The 9,589-nt window shown below is 40.8% G+C and overlaps 1 pseudogene; it reads right to left on the bottom strand.

Annotated features, from left to right (window-relative positions):
* Window positions 1–5,672: 5,672 nt before the first annotated feature.
* On the bottom strand, window positions 5,673–6,976 carry LOC145443629 ((3R)-3-hydroxyacyl-CoA dehydrogenase pseudogene; annotated as a pseudogene).
* Between the last annotated feature and the right edge of the window lie 2,613 nt (window positions 6,977–9,589).

Here is a 9,589-nt window from a genome sequence, read left to right on the forward strand (position 1 = left end):
AATATGCCGGACCTGATATGTGGAACAGTATCCCGCCGGCCATCCGACAATCGACGAGCATGTCCACATTCAAGTCGAAATACAAGCAATTACTACTAAATAAATACAGTCCAACCTCAAGATTATCGGACCACGACTGACCTATCGATCTCGCTTCCCATGACATGCCGCCCTATTTCTTGTCTCTTTCTTTTTCTATACTATCTTCTTTACTTTCATTCAGTGTGCATGCCGCCTCTTTACATCGCCAAGGTGGGTGTCCGATTCCATAGACAACTCCTAGTCGCTTCGACATCTTCCTTTCTCTTCATTGTATCGCATTTTTTGTGGTGTATTGAACTGATAAAATTGCTAATAAACCAATGATGATGATGATGATGCCATCGATCTCATCGCGGAAAGAATTTTCTTCCCGATCCTTTCCCAGGAGTTTCCTGTGTTGTCTCTCAACGCATTCTATTTTGTAGCCCGACTATCATTTCTCCTTCAGTCTACCGATATATTTTCGGAGGACTTTTGTCACTTCAGGTGACTTTAATATTACCAACTCTAATGGGAGAGTCCTGGGGAGGTTAGCTTGTTTAAGAACATTGACGCAATAAGACTGTCTGGCAAAACGAGACTATGCAGCTCAGAAATAGCCAGACAGTTTGTTGCGTCACAATGTTTAACTCGGTCACAATGCAAAAATCGTGGTTGATTTTGGGGGTTCCAGTTCCATGAGCAGAATATAATTTATATTTTATTAATCAGTACTGTGGCAGCTTCTCATTGATACCCGTTTTATCAAATTTAGCGCTCGACAAGCCGGTCAAAAATGGTCGTAAAATTGCCTTTTGACAAATGGAAAGTATGACGTAAACCAGTGGTTCTTAACCTTTTTTCCTCCAGCGCCCCCTTTCAAAAATTATCGTGCTCCAGCGCCCCCCCCCCCAACTTCATAATGTAAGGAATGTAATAAAGACAATGAGTAAGAGGGAGGGCCGTAACAGCACTTCATCAACCCCCTAAAAACGATTGCCTTGCGCAGCGCACCCATGGCGTGATAAACCGAACTTCTGAGGGCTTCGCCCCCACGAACTTCCTATCGTGATTTCGATGGTCAGCAAAGTTTGTGTGGCCTGGTCGCCCTAGGTACCAAATTTTCTATAATGCATGAATGAATAGGTGGTAATTATATATATTAGTCGCGATAAACTGAGTGAGCTGCTGTATAGGAAGATAACGGGCACGTAATTAATAATTGAACAATGAACATATTCGGGCGTGCCCGCAGGTACAATTATTCGTTACCAGGGCCGTAACAGCACTTCGTCAGCCCCCCCCAAACAATAAACGTTGGTCCTGGGCCCCCATCGGGTGATAAACCAAGCTTCCGGGGGACTTCACTCCCAGACCCCCATTAGGCTGTCCTCTATTTGCTGAAAGCCTGTTAGGTATCTACATTGGGTGTCCATTTACTGAGGCAGCTATTCTCGCCTAGTCGCGCGAAAAATTTAACTAATTAATGATTGAATTGGTTAATATTATCGGGAATTGCATGTAAATTGAGAATAATTTTTATCCTCTCTCTGCTCACGTAAACACATTTGCCGGTAGAGCTGAGTGAGGCGCAATGTTCCCTCTAAGCTGCGCACGTGCGCAGTGCTGACACGGTCTCTGCGCACAGAAAATCTATGTTGCGCACAACAAATCCGGAGTTATTACCTTTTTTAGTCGATACGCACTTTTGTCCAGGGGTCAGCGCAGTGAGTTGTTGAGTGTGCGCAGACTCATCAAAACTTGAAGCGAACATTGTGAGGTTTCTTGGAAACTGTAGGGCCCGTTACTAATAATTAAACATATTCGGGCGGGCGAACCCGTTGGTATGACTTCGTTGCATGATGTTATTTCGTGACCCCCTGCCTGCAATATCAAAAATATAGAATCGCTCAACGGGGATATCGCCCAACAGGAATATTCCTGTCGCCAATCGTACTAAACTAAAAGACGCACACGATTTCAGATTGGTATTTCTTCACTGACATATAAATTTTTCCCTGCTAGATGGAATTCGTCTTCTGGGGTTCAGATTGCCAAGACAGGAACATTCGGTGTCAGTCATTGAGGCGCCCATCGACAATTAAACCTATATGTATTTTGAAGGCTATATGTAACGAAGTTTTCGGTGTTAATCTGCTCTGAATACTCATTAAGGATATGTCTTATCACCACATCATCTACTGCGAAGCCATTTTTCTCCAGCGCCCCCCATACCGCCCCCCTGAGCCCAGCGCCCCCCATATCGCCCCCTGAGCGTTTCCGCCCCCCTTCAAAATCGCCAGCGCCCCCTGGGGGATCTGGGGGCAAGGTTAAGAACCACTGACGTAAACCAAATGCAGTCAGCCGTTCAATCTCGCTGTGCCTACACCATTTAGGACACCATGCTTTCACCCCTAATGGGTGGGCTGGACCCAGATTAAGAAACCTGCCTTTCACAAACGCTCTTCTCGCTTGTAACGCGGTCCTGTTAACACAACACCATGAACGAAATACCCTATTTGGCAGGCCGTGTTATTTTTGGCATATGCCAAAAATTGCTTATTTTTGGCTATTTCAAATTTTTATTTTTGGCAGTTTTGGCATCTGGCTCCTGAAATGCCAAAAATAACACGGCCTGGTAGTACTGTACACCGCTTGATTGTAATGTCATAAGCAAATATTTCTCCTATTCATTTAGCCGTCGGCAATAGACCAATGGTTCCGTTTGGTGTTGGAAAGTATGCAGTTAACAGACATGTGTTCAGCTAGTCATTTGTCTTTTAGTGATTTTTGAAGAAACCGCCGCGATAGCTCAGACTTCTTGAATTGGTACTTCCTACCCGACGTTAATAAATACCGCAATGCACAGAAATGTAGTGACGTAGCCAGCCAGGGTCGAAACAGCTTCCATGTTGAAATCGAAACCCTTTTGTTTTAAAATGCCGATTTTATGTCCAATATTTCGCCATACATTTGCAATTTGGTATTTTGTTATTAGTGATGCAAATTAGCGACAATAGACTGTATGTAGCGGCATACGATCTGAGGTTGTTGACATCTCTTGCAGCCCATGTGTTACTATCGACTGTGTGTGGTGTGGGGCAGGCCTGATACGCAGTAGGCTGGTGCGCCTGCTATCATCGCTGATCTGATTTACCGCTTCTGCAGCAGTAGCTTTACCTACTATCTCCCCAATAATGTTACATTCAGGTTGCTTATCGTTCGTAATACCATGCTGTTTTTGGGCTGACACGAAATAAAATTCCAATTTGCGTGGCGGGCGGCCTAACTGGCTGAGAATAGACTCTGTGACCAAATACTATTTTATTCGAATCCAAATTTTTTGACTGCAATAACTCCGCTTCTACTGGTTGGAATTGAACCAAATTTGAAAAACATCGTTTTTATAGACAACCTAATACTTTCATGGGGTGAACAGAAAAATTTCAAATTTTTCGTTATTTATTTTTATATAATGAATAGAAACTTTCTTCTCGCGTAGCAATGCGGCTACTGGTTGGAATTGAACCAAATTTGGTGTGTAGGCTTAAGGTAGGTAACCTAACAATTTTATCAAGTAGCCAGTGCGATTTGAGATAAAAAGTCATTTTTGAAGACCCCTAATGAACAGGGGTGTACGAGTTTTGAGCAAACGTTAAAAGGGTGTACCACGTCCAAAAAGGTTGAAGAGCACTGCTGTAATACACATTGATTTGATAAATTACTAAAGTATCTCATCAATAAAGGGTTGGCAACAAAGACCAAAACGGTATGTTCACTTAATAAAAGTAGGTTACATGACAAAACAGTAGGTTGGACCGCACACCCTTGTCCCTGTATTGCAAATTGCCGATTCCAACTGCATTGATAATCACTCAGTCGCCACAATACGTCCTCTTGTGTTAAAAAAGTACCGTTTATTGTGTCATACCTAACGATAGGAATTTGGAACCCGTGTCCGGATTGAGTGAGAATTGTTCGAATTAACGGGAGCTTTTTAAGTGCGATTGTTACTTTTGTTGCGTTCCGAGCATTTTTGTCAAATGAAGTGGTTGTACGGGTTATCCGGTTGTCCAAATTAAACGGAGTCGACTATATACCATTTTGTCATGGTTTAATACGTCCCTCGAGCGATAACATGGTTTGAATGCGGTCAGCGACCTAAATTTAGTCTGACACCTGTGGATGCGAGTCCCCAGCGCTATAGTGACCTTCTATCGGAAAAGCTACATCATATCGTATACAAATACATTATGCAACATATATAACATATCAATTGGAAACTCCCACAAGCTTTTTAACAAAACTCCACAGAGGCGTTTTAATGCGCATATTAATTGGTCGTACTGAATTGTCCCCATGCAATTATTCTCAATTGCAGGTAAAAGTAACGAAGTAACCTACACAATTGAGCTCGGATTTTTGTGCTCGACCTCTAATATGACTGGTTTGTGATGCATACATTATTATTATTATTATATACACAGCGACAGTGGCGCGTATCGCCCGTACAGGTCTTGTGCACCACGGCAATGCATTTGGTAAGTTCGGTGTCTTTGCTTTTATTCTCGAGGACGACTTTCCAGGCTCGCGCACTCCCACACTTTAATTCACCTTCAACTTTCTTGCGTCCATTTACGGGTCTCTGCTGCCGACTTTGTACACTTTTACCAACTGGTGCACACTGCATCACAGCGTTTGAATGGCACTATAGTGCCTATGGTATTACCGTATACATAAGAAGGGTCGGCAACCTATGGCTAGCGAATAGGGATGGTGTGAACGTGAGGTTCACGTTTGCGTTCTGTGTGTGAACCTCAGAAATTTGGCGGTTCGCGATCACAAACGAACCTTATTGGTAGGTTCTGCACTGTGAACAATTTTCAAATATTAAAATTTCTCACGTCAATAAAACATCTTTGGTTGAAATTCTTTGCATTCCATCCTCGGACACTTTCTGCATGGCAATGGCAGCATAAAAAAATTTAAAAATATAAACGAGCACGAACCTTGCCAATTTCAAAAATTTTACTTGCTTTATTTTCAAAAGTTTACTCGAAATATTCAGCTTTCCGACTGTGAATATTTAGTGACTCTCTGCTGCGAGCTTGTCCCGTAATCAAACTACATAAAAAGCAAAATCGCAACATGTAGGTATGGTATATAGTCAGGGAATTGTGCTTATTCAATCAATGAAATTTATATACTGAATATATATTGTTGTCAAACATAAAAAAATCTAGAGGGCGTACTGGATCCATCTTGATTTGATATGTTTATTGCCTCATAAAATCCGTGCGATTGGGGCTTCGATGTATTATAGTCATTTATTATGATGCAGCCATCATATAGGCAGTTGGTATATTGCAGGTAATGGTTATTCACAACACGTTATTATTACACATTCAGTAAATTCAACACTTTATATATTATATATAGTTTATAGCACATATAGTCACTTGAGGACTCTGTCATTACTACACTAGCACTTTGTGTAGCTGTGAAAAAAACGAAATTATTTCGAATGCTAACTGCTACGTTAACTTCAGCGATGTTTCTTATAATAGGTTTTCGGTTAATCTCCATTGTTGCGACCGCTTTCAATTCTACATTTCAGTGGTGTGTCAAATGCTAGGTAAACTTTGTACAAGTACCGTCTTTATCACTGCATATCTATTAATAAAACCAACCGTGCACTTTAAACAATAAAAGCATGAGCATTTCAGGAGGATAATAGCGCGAATTCTGAGGCAGGAAGAAGGCCATAATTGAAATTGATGCACGAGTTCAAGATAGTTTTATTACTTCAGAAAGCCAATATAACCCCCTCCATTCTTTTAACCTTAATGTAATTCTTTCAGCTCTTGAATCGAAAAAATGATAATGAAAATGATGCGGTTGGTATGCTTCATTGCTCTATAATCCTCCCGCGATTTCCAGGCAGGTACCGTGGACGTAGGAGCTCTCTTCCGACGCGAGATACAGGAAGCCGTACGCGATCTCTTCAACAATCGCGCGTCTTTGTAGCGGAATAATCTTGTCGATATGAGCTGCTACAGTCGGGTCCACGGCTGCCAGCATTGCGGTCCCTGTAAATCCTGGCTGTACGGCGTTGCAACGCACTCTGTGGATATTGAATTCGCCAGCGATCGTTCTCGATAGCGACGCCACAGCGCCTTTCGACGCCGCATATTCGCCGTTTGAAGCGAATGCGATTTTACCGGCGATACTGGAGGTGTTTATCAGCACGCCGCGAACTGCTTTGTCGATTGATTTCACAGAATTCAGATACTCTCTGGCGACAAGGAACACACCTGTCACATTCACTCGAATGACATCTTCGAATTCACTCTGCGTGATATCGCATACGGATTTTTGCCTTCCGATTATCCCTGCGTTGTTGACAACCACGTCGCATTTCTTCCCCAACTTTTCTTCTGCCTCTTCGAATGCACGTTTCACATCGTCTGCGTCAGTAACGTCTGCTTTGACGGCGCAGTGTTGGCCTTGTTTTAGCAATGCCACTGTTTCCAGTGCTGTCTTATCATCGATATCTACGACGGCTATGTGTGCGCCTTCCTTCGCGAATAACTCGCATATTGCTCTGCCGATACCGCGGCCTCCGCCGGTGACCAAAACAGCTTTTCCTTCTAGCCTGCCGCGACAATCCGACATTACCGCGACCCAAAACAAGAATGAACTTCCGATATTTAAAACTAAAAATAGTATATAGGCCTGAATGATATGAGCATCATTATCTTTCAGATAATATTTTATTGTACTTTATTGCTTCAAAGTATCGCAAGATTGCGACTCTATAAAAAATATTAAGGAGTCGAAACGACGTGATGAGGTCTTTTATTATGATCATATCAACGACCTCAGCGAGATAGCTACCATCAAGACAGAGTATTGCAAAGTAAATTTTACTAAGTATGCTATTTCGGCTATGCAGGTAGGAAATCACCTACGGGTTATACCGATGTGCAGCGTGTAATTCTCCTGTCTGTATGTCAGCAAAAATACTTCACGGTAATTTGTAAACCAAGATCACGGGTATAACGAAAATGAAACGAAACGAAACCAAATCAAATATATGATCATACGTGATCGGAAAATCCATGTGAGGGGAGCATTTTACAGCATAAAGTCCGTTTCGTTATGGTCTTCATGGAGTTACATTATTTTGGAAGTGGTTTGTGTAACTCCACACTGTAACTACACATAGCTGTGGCTAGGGTTGCATTTAAAACAAAAAACAAACATGTTTAAAACAAGGCCCTTGTTTAAAACATCTTTTTGATTTTTTTAAAAGCCATGACGTCCCGGATGTTCAATTGTGACATCATAGTGGATTGGCACTGACATTGAAAATATAGGGTAAATATATATCCTTGATCGAAATAGCTGTGCTATAACCATAGCCTTTATTAAGGCTATGCTATAACTGTGGAATCGACTATTTGAGGGTTTCAACCATCCCATATCTATATACATCGTAATTGTCCGTAGGCTCATAGAACATGTTTTTTGGAAAGTACACAATACTTATACAACTTAGAAAGACATATTTTTTGAAACAAGACTTCTGTTTAAAACACATGGCTTAAATATGGCACATGGGACTCCGCACATCGTGAGTAACTCGCAACATAAAAAGAATGATTGCAAACATCGGTTAAAGAACCGCTATCGGACTATTCCTCAGCTATACTATTGACCACCCTGAAAAAGTAGCTTCATCAGAATCTATAATCCTATGCTTATTGAATCAACATCAATAATCGGGCGTACGGTCTTCAAACATCTTTTAAACAAAGTGTTTTAATCAACCATTTGTTATAAATGCAACCCTAGCTGTGACATAGCCGATATAGCCTACATAGCCGACACACACAAAGTAGACGGACCTAGTCGGATTACTCGGTCTCTGTTATGCAATATGCATGGAATTTAAGCCCAAATAGATCTCTAAAGTCGAACGTCAAATAGCCTAAATAGTCCATAGCACGGATATAATCAGTGATCAAATCATCCCAAAGCGTCAGAAGAAGAAGTTGTAATATCCCATCTCCTGTCTATCTCTGCTCAGTTTCTGTTGTCATGCGAAGCCAGTTTCCAACTTACAAGCCTCGATGAGGTATAAATTCTCATGACCCGTAAAATATATGTGGTAAAGTTGTTGTAATCAAATGATAAAATCTATCTCGGCGTCTCACTACGACACCTACTTTATTCGATAGGCTGCCAAATCACCGTATAATTATTAAAAAATAACATACCATAGGCACAGGTGCGTTTATTTTTGTGTTATTTGCAGGAATTAAGTTAACGATAGAAAAATGCTACTCAACACAACTTGACGGAATAGACAGCACGCACACAAGAGATTATAATCTACTAAATTACCAAAGATAAGCAGAGTGGATACTAGTTTCGATTTAACTGAATCAAGACAACAATGAAAGAGAGCACGGTCTCCCGCAGCTTTCATGATCATTTCACGGTCAGGCTATTTCCTTGCGAATCCTACAATTAAGATTCAAGTAAAATGCATGAATCGTCACTTTATTTTGTTATGGAATTCATCAATTACAGTGGTCAACACAAATTTTTTTTTGATCAGACAATTGTTTTGACTTACTTTTGGGTGCTGAATTTAAAAAGGACTTCTGTTTTTCACCATCACGTCAAGTTTTTGGGTTAGCACCCACCACATTGTCTCATAATCCACATAAAATAATGATTTTAATATTTTGTATTTTATAAAACGTTTCAAAAACCACAAACAGCTGAAAGTAAATCAATAGACTTCAAATAAACATTTGCACTGCTTTATTTGTTTGATTTAAATTGATATTGCTTCTGCAGGGCAAATAAAAAGCGAGTTTCAGGGTCCAAATTTACGCGAATAACCTATAATTCCATGGGTTGTAATTTATAATTCTATGGGTTGTCTCGTTTGATAATGGAGCAATAGCAGCTAACATATGTAAGCTCCAATCTACTCTGGTATCTTACCGCAAACATCTTCAGATATTGTGGGATTATTTTCTCCTTGCCCATCGCTGACTATGCCAAGGGTTTCCAGGAAATTATTTCGATGTTTGTCCGACATAAGCATATGAAAGTGGCAGGTGTGTAGGCTATCAGGGCTCAAGTGCAATGTGCATTAGGGCTGTTCAAATATAACTTTTTGTTCCGGATTCCAGCCATTTACGGATTAAATTGTGTGGTTACCCTAAAAACGCTGCACACCAAATTTGGTTCAATTCTAACAAGTATAGGACTCCGCAGATCCAATTAAAATTTTTAATTTATTAGGGAAAATTAAAAAAATTTCAAATTTTCTGCCCACCCCTTGAAATTGTTGAGCAATTTTTTTCAACTTCGGGACTTCATATTCGGTTCTACATTTTGGCTGATATAATACGGGACTGTAGCGTGTAGCGTACGTACAGTTAGCCTACTCATGTGTTTTGTTAGCAGTTCTACGTGTGCGTGAGTGATACAACGTCTTTTTGCCAGAGATGGTCAAAGTAGTCAAGAAAGCTACTCAAGTAGAAGT

This window comes from Botryllus schlosseri, chromosome 7 (genome assembly GCF_051294905.1).
Source record: "Botryllus schlosseri isolate E-star chromosome 7, Bs_hap1, whole genome shotgun sequence".
NCBI lineage: Eukaryota > Metazoa > Chordata > Ascidiacea > Stolidobranchia > Styelidae > Botryllus > Botryllus schlosseri.